An 8735-nucleotide genomic window follows, 5' to 3' on the forward strand; every position below is an offset into this window, starting at 1 on the left:
TCAGGATTGCCTACAGGAGTTCCACTTATAACTAGACCAACCAGTTCCCGTTCCCATCGGTGTCCGTCTCAGTTGCTAACTGGATTGTTGTCAACACAAACAAGCTTCAGAGGTTATTATTCAATTTGTTCAAGCATTGCTCCCCTTACTAGGCTGATGCCCTTGCTATTTGTTGAGTGAACCCAGAGATGCCATGTCCGCCCATTAGTGCACTGCCCCCCACATTGCTGCATTTCCCTCCTATTGCTCCACTCAAGTCTACTGTAGCCTATACAGTCGTGGCCAAAAGTTTTGAGTGACACATATTAATTTTCACAAGGTCTGCTGCCTCAGTTTGTATGATGGCAATTTGCATATACTCCAGAATGTTATGACGAGTGATCAGATGAATTGCAATGAATTGCAAAGTCCCGCTTTGCCATGCAAATGAACTGTATCCCCCCCAAAAAAAACATTTCCACTGCATTTCAGCCCTGCCACAAAAGGACAGGCTGACATCATGTCAGTGATTCTCTCGTTAACACAGGTGTGAGTGTTGACGAGGACAAGGCTGGAGATCACTCTGTCATGCTGATTGAGTTTGAATAACAGACTGGAAGCTTCAAAAGGAGGGTGGTGCTTGGAATCATTGTTCTTCCTCTGTCAGCCATGGTTACCTGCAAGGAAACACGTGCCGTCATCATTGTTTTGCACAAAAAGGGCTTTACAGGCAAGGAAATTGCTGCCAGTAAGATTGCACCCAAATCAACCATTTATCGGATCATCAAGAACTTCAAGGAGAGCGGTTCAATTGTTGTGAAGAAGGCTTCAGGGCGCCCAAGAAAGTCCAGCAAGCCCCAGGACCGTCTTCTAAAGTTGTTTCGGCTGCGGGATCGTGGCACCACCAGTACAGAGCTTGCTCAAGAATAGCAGCAGGCAGGTGTGAGTGCATCTGTACGCACAGAGAGGCGAAGACTTTTGGAGGATGGCCTGGTGTCAAGAAGGGCAGCAAAGAAGCCACTTCTCTCCAGGAAAAACATCAGGGAAGGACTGATATTATGCAAAAGGTACAGGGATTGGACTGCTGAGGACTGGGGTAAAGTCATTTTCTCTGATGAATCCCCTTTCCGATTGTTTGGGGCATCTGGAAAAAAGCTTGTCCGAAGAAGACAAGGTGAGCGCTACCATCAGTCCTGTGTCATGCCAACAGTAAAGCATCCTGAGACCATTCATGTGTGGGGTTGCTTCTCAGCCAAGGGAGTGGGCTCACTCACAATTTTGCCGAAGAACATAGCCATGAATAAAGAATGGTACCAACACATCCTCCGAGAGCAACTTCTCCCAACCATCCAGGAACAGTTTGGTGACAAACAATGCCTTTTCCAACATTATGGAGCACCTTGCCATAAGGCAAAAGTGATAACTAGGCGGCTGGGGGAACAAAACATCTATATATCAAAAATATCTAAAGACACTGAAGCAACAAACTTTGTGAAAATGAATATTTGTGTCATTCTCAAAACTTTTGGCCACAACTGTATATACCAGAACAGTAGAGTGAGCCTGCTGAGCCATGACTAGAGTGCAGTTGAAAAGTTACCGGTTGTGAGGACCTCCACATAAGTGGATGATGAGATCACTTGGCTTTTACAGTACAGATTTTCCATAAAACTAGAGCAGGAATACAGTTAATCCAATCAGGCCTGTAATCCCATTCAGACTAGTTACAATGTCAGGTAACTGCCAAAATAAAGGAAACACCAACATAGTGTCTTAATAGGGCGTTGGGCCATCACGAGCCAGAACAGCTTCAATGGGCCTTGGCATAGATGCCACAAGTGTCTGGAACTCTATTGGGGGGGATGTGACAATTTTTCCACAAGGAATTCCATCATTTGGTGTTTTGTTGCTGATAGTTGAAAATGCTGTCTCAGGCACCGCTCCGGGATTTCCAATAAGTGTTCAGTTGGGTTGAGATCTGATGACTGAGACAGCCGTGGCATATGATCATCAAACCATTCAGTGACCACACGTGCCCTGTGAATGGGGTCATTGTCATCCTATGAGGGCATAGCCATGGTAGCCAAAATAATGGCTTAGTAAGCATTTTTATGCATGATGTGATGTTAATTGCCTAATTAACTCAGGAACCACACCTGTGCAGAAGCACCTGTTTTCAATATACGCTATATATACAAAAGTATGTGGACACCCATTCAAATTAATTGATTCGGCTATTTCGGCCACACCCGTTGCTGACCGGTGTATAAAATCGAGCACACATCCATGCAATCTCCATAGACAAACATTGGCAGTAGAAAGGCCTTACTGAAGAGCTAAGTGACTTTCAATGTGGCACACAGGATGCCACCTTTCCAAAAAAGTCAAATTTCTGCCCTGTAGAGCTGCCCTAGTCAACAATAAGTGTTTTTATTGTGAAGTGAAAACATTTCGGAGCAACAACGGCTCAACCGTGAAGTGGTAGGCCACACAAGCTCACAGAATGTGACCATCAGAAGAAAAAAATGCCTGTCCTCGGTTACAACACTCACTTCCAAGTTCTGCTTCTGGAAGCAACATCAGCACAAGAACTGTTCGTTGGGACCTTCATGAAATGGTTTCCCATGGCCGAGCAGCTGCACACGAGCCTAAGATTGCCAAGCGTCAGCTGGAGTGATGTAAAGTTTGCCGCCATTGGACTCTGGAGCAGATGCGTTCTCTGGAGTGATGAATCACGCTTCACCATCTGGCAGTCCGACAGACTAATCTGGGTTTGGCGGATGCCAGGAGAACGCTACCAGCCCGAATGCATAGTGCCAACTGTAAAGTTTGGTGGAGGAGGAATAATGGTCTGGGGCTGTTTTTCATGGTTCAGGTTAGGCCCTTTAGTTCCAGTGAAGGGATATCTTAACGCTACAATGCAATGATGTTCTAGACGATTCTGTGCTTCCATCTTTGTGGCAACAGTTTGGGGAAGGCCCTTTCCTGTTTCAGCATGACAATTTCAATTTTTTTATTTCACCTTTATTTAACCAGGTAGGCAAGTTGAGAACAAGTTCTCATTTACAATTGCGACCTGGCCAAGATAAAGCAAAGCGGTTCGACACATACAACAACACAGAGTTACACATGGAGTAAAACAAACATACAGTATAAACAAGTCTATATACAATGCCCCCATGCACCAAGCGAGGCCCATACAGAAACGGTTTGTCGAGATCGGTGTGGAAGAACTTCACTGGCCTGCAATGAGCCCTGACTTCAACCCCATCAAACACCCATCTAGTGGAAAGCCTTCCCAGAAGAGCAAAGGGAGGACCAACTCCATATTAATGCCCATGGTTTTGGAATGACACGTTCGTGTAGTGTACTTTGTATCCCTCATTTATGCAAGTGTTTCCATTATTCTGGCAGTTACCTGTAGTTAAGATGTACAGAAACCCTGTGTTACCTGTAGGAACACGCAGAACAACCTAATGTGCTCAAGGAATCTGAGATCCATCAGGTATTCCTGGACACAATCCATGTGCATGCTAGATGAGCACATCTAATTGGCTATTTGTGCCTTAGCCAATGCTATTCTGTGAAAGCACACTCAATGAACATACCCATTTTACCTTCTTCAAATAGATTACATTCCAAACAGACTACTTCATTCACTGATGTAAGTGTAACCTACACTAAGTTGTCACGATTATAAACACTCAACAGATAAAAGTAGGTCCCCTCTAAAGGTACTGTCTCACGACACAATGTCCATCACAATGTGTTTTTTAATTTATTTTTTAAAGCCATCAGCAACATTAGACTCTGTGACCTTCTGGTCCCTATCGCAGTGCGTAGTCCACTGCGCTAGCAGGGGGGGAGTGAACCACGGTTTTTTATTTATTTCAGTTACATAAAGCTGTTCAGTTAGTCAATTGTTTAGAATGTCAATAGAAATGTGATTTGTTAAGTATGTTGGGTAAGGTTGGAAAGCAAAAGCTGCATTAGCATTCGAACTGGTCAACCTTGTGTGTCGCAACCCGCATTTAATGCTCTCCATCCACCTCCAACCTATCTCCCTGCGAGCCTTTTCTTTATTTGACTTGAACCTGTCAAATCTACCCACTGGACTGTCACTAAGGTCTGCCAACTGAGCTTTCATAACCAATCAATTCTTACTTATTCTTATATTATCACAGCCGTTTATTTTGATCGTCTGTACCGGTCTAAAAATGTGGGCACAATCAGAACAGGGACAAGATGACACAGGACACATGTTAACACCAGGTATAAACGGGGCTTTTCAATATTATGTCTTCCAAATCAGAACTCTACCCTCTGATCATGCTGGTAAAACTGAAATCAATGGTTGCCATGACGACGGGTGAAGGACCACAGCATACTTCTGCTCTCCAGCTGAGGTCAGAGTACTCATCAGTTTAACCCTCTGGGGTCAGTTGAAGCTACACTGAGAAGCGGGTACCAGTCAAAAGCAAACAGACAGAAACAGGGAAAGACTACCTGGACATTTTAGTTTCCCCATTCCGAAACGAAAAATGTTCTGTCGCATGCCATAATGGACACGGCCCTGATAGAAGATGGATATAGCTGACAATGAAAAAAGAAACCTCCACATGAGAAGATAGTTGATCAAAAATACCTGTCTAGCCTGACCAAGATCCCTTTAGCCTGACCTACTACTGATATGTCTGTTATAGAGTCGCAGACATGACCATACAAGGTTGTTCATTCTAGGTCATGTGCCTGCTGGGATTCGGGTTGCCTCTGACCTTCTGGTGGCCAGATAAAGTAGAACACCTTAAGACCGACCGAGACCTACACTGACTACCGCTCATCAGTTACACAAGATCCTTAGTACATGGAAGAGGTCTGTGTCTTCTTTTACATGGAACGAGAGCATATGCTTGGCTATGACTTATGTATTAAAACTGTAGTCTACACACGATAAGGAGAAACACTTCAGAAGCGTCATGTCTATTGATCAGGGCACCCTTACTTAGATACAGTTGTAAGATTAAGTTATAAGGCCTGAGAAGGTGTGGTATATGGCCAATATACCACGGCTAAGGGCTATTCTTATGCACGATGCAATGCGGAGCCCTTAGCCGTGGTATATTGGCCATATACCGCAAACCCCCTTGGTGCCTTATTGCTATTATAAACTGGTTACCAAGGTAATTAGAGCCGTGGAAATAAATGTTTTGTCATACCTGTGGTATACGGTCTGAAATGCCATGGCTGTCAGTCAATCAGCATTCAGGGCTTGAACCACCCAACTTCTAATTAAATATATTATACAGTAAATATTGTATGGTTTATTTCACACCGAATGAACTGTAAGATATTGAATTTGTCCATCAGTGCCCCCACAGAAACAGAGGCAAGGCACTTCTGCTTGTGATGGTCGAGCGTGCGAGATAGACAGAATAACCTACTCCATACAGTTGCGTGAGAAAGAAAGGACAGATTGAGGGCAGAGTGACTTTAGTAAAAATTCTACCTTTGTCATTTGTCACTGAGAGAAACCAACTGGAGGACGTCTCTTCCCCCACTGAGCTGAAGTACCTGTCATCATTACTTTATCTACTTTCAGAGGAGCCAGCGACATTGTTTTAGTTTTCTCAAAGTTTACAGCTGTTCTGACTGTTTGACGGTTTCAATTACTAGTATCCAAGAGCTAACAGAATCCATAACCCTTCCATTCAGTAGCGCTGGGCTTCCTGTATGAATTATGGCTAATACTATTGAATCAAAACAAACGTACTTTTAAAAAGGTCTTATTTAACTGTTATTTAGGCTTCAGGCACATTAAATCTCCAAATAAGTCTGTTCGGCAATCAAGTGCGGAGGATTATTGCATAAATTGAACAGTGTCCAGCTGTGACCTCATTGCTCCAGGCTCCCTATCATGTCATTATAAACCACCAACACTCCTCACATGTACTAGTACAGTACTGTTATGCGACCATGTGACGTAAAGACTAACCTTTGCATAACGTGTAGGCCTATAACAGCGATGAGCTATAATCGGGGATGGGCCGTGGGTTATGTAGGCTGATGGAGATTTTTGAGAGATTAAAAAGCGTTCCCATGCGATGGCTTTGTTTAGTGTTTAAATGCCTGAGTGCTCTTTTTATAACAACGGAAGTGGTGTTTGTGATGTGCTGCCAAGGTCTCCCCGTGTGTAACCCTTTCAGTGTGACAACCAAGTGAAAGTGGCAAATAAAAAACTATCTCCTTCAACATGAATTCGCCCTCTGCTAACTGTTGAATATGAAGGCCAACTTGAAACATAGTTCATTCACTATGCTGCTGCGCTAAGTCAGAACATCCTCAAAAAGCATAGTTATCACTAAAGAATTTCATTTTTATATTATCACTTCTCTGTCCACTCATTTCATCCTGTTGTACAAATTTGGAAATCCTATATCTGCAATTGATTGAATTCCAGAATCATTATCATCATACACCTTTTCTTATTTGACGTCATCTAAGTGAAGTTGCAGTAAGTCCCAATCAATTCATCCCTGAATTGACTTTGAGGTGATTGACAACTGTTTTGCAACAGAGCGATTCTAATTGAGCAAATTCAGTTACATCCCTGCCTGTTTTGTACAGTTTGCTTCTGTTTGGTTCCTAATGAATACACCTCTGGGGCCAGTTCAGGATCAGCAACAGCACAGAACATTCAGAGAGAGATGTATGACCCACCCAGAAGAAATATGATTGTCATCTTGTAGAATAGGAAATGTGTCAGTTTAATGTATTATAAGTCTATCTGCAACGTTCTGGGGCAGGTTTCCCAGACAAAGATGAAAAGGCTAGTTTTGGTCTATAAAGCACTTTCAAAGGAGAACTGCTATTAAGCATTCTTTTTAGGGCAATAGGCAGTGGTCTAAAGTACTTAAGTAACTATACTTTAAAGTACTACTTAAGTTGTTTCTTGGGGTATCTGTACTTTACTATTTATATTTTTGGCTACTTTTACTTCACTACAATTCCTAAAGAAAATTATGTGCTTTTTACTACATACACTTTCTCTGACACCCAAAAGTACTTGGGTACATTTTGACAGGAAAATGGTCCAATTCACACACTTATCAAGAGAACATCCCTGGTCATCCCTACTGCCTCTGATCTGACGGACTCACTAAACACAAATGCTTAATTTGTAAATTATGTCTGTTGTAATGTGCCCCTGGTTATCCGTCAATAAAAATAAAAAAGGACATTTGTGCCGTCTGGTTTGCTAAATATAAGGAACGTGAAAGGATTTTTACTCTTGATACTTAAGTATATCTTAGCAATTCCGTTTAGTTTTGATACTTAAGTGTATTTAAAACCAAATACTTTTTTACTTTAACTCACTCAAGTAGTATTTTACTGGATGACTTTTACTTGAGTCATTTTATATCAAGGTATCTTTATCTTTACTCAAGTATGATAATTGAGTACTTTTCCACCACTGGCAATAGGCTTAAAGGGATAGTTCAACCAAATTACAAAATAACATACTGGTTTCCTTACCTTGGGATGGATTCAATCAATAGTGCTGCTTTACAGGGCGATTAGAAATGTAAAGGCCATGTTCCCACGTTAGCAGAGACTGCATTCACGGTAAACACTGTGTATGTTGACTCAATCAGAAATTACCTTAACATTTCAATCGCGCTAGAGTGCTGAACTTCAGCGATATGGATTGAATCCAGCCCCTTGTAAGCAGTCCATTGACTAAACCAATGTGTAATTTTGTAACTTGGGTGAACTATCCCTTTAATCTGTGTCCAGGAAACCAGCCCCTGAACGATTCACCTCAGTGAACAGGTCCTACCCACTGAACACAGATGTCATTCCAACATCTAGTTTTGATTTACATTTGGTTGAGATGTCAAGTGGTCAACTAATGTGAATTCAATATGAAATCAACAAAAAAATCACCATGTTGGATTTACGTATAAAGTTGGGTGAAAGAAATACAAAATTCCCTTAAATGTATGACTTTTTGCAAATCCAATCAGTTTTCCACATCGATTCAACGTCATCCATTTTTTTGAGGTGGAAACAACATTGATGCAACCAGTTTTTGCCCCGTGGGTAGGGCACACATCACAGAGTTGACACAAGGTATAAGTAGTTAGGCTCCAGTTCCTCCTGTCTGCATGATTCCCTGTTGCCAAAACAACCTGCCGGTTATTTATATTTCATCTCCACAGCAGCTGCCATTCCATAATGCTGAAACATGAGCACAGGAACATCTGAAAACAATTGACCGCAATGGGTCTCCATGGATGGACTGGAGGTAGCTGGGTTGATCACTGAGAGAGCTGTGCAAACACACTTTGAAGCACTGACACATGTAGATAGATAGGACACCAGGTCGGCACATGGCCCAGGCATGGATGGACCTCTGTGGAGAGAAAGAAAGCACCTGGCTTGACTCTTACTGCCATTAATAAGAGGGCCAGCAGCTCATCTGGTCATCCATTTTAACCATTAGGCCAGAGGGTGATTCACTTTGCTGGTTTTCATTTTTTCTTCTAATAAAGGACTGTTTCAGATCTGGTGTTGAGTGAGCTATCTGGCCAATCAATTACATTATTTGATTAATTGATCAATTCACTAACCAGTAGCTCTTGAGGCCCATAACTGAATAGCTCTGCATTGAACGTTAGATTAAAACGTGTTGTCGATTTGGTTACTAGTTTGCAAATGTTAGATTAGAACTTGTTTTTGAGATCTATACAATATAA

This window comes from Oncorhynchus nerka, linkage group LG11, assembly GCF_034236695.1.
Source record: "Oncorhynchus nerka isolate Pitt River linkage group LG11, Oner_Uvic_2.0, whole genome shotgun sequence".
In the NCBI taxonomy this organism is placed as follows: Eukaryota; Metazoa; Chordata; class Actinopteri; order Salmoniformes; family Salmonidae; genus Oncorhynchus; species Oncorhynchus nerka.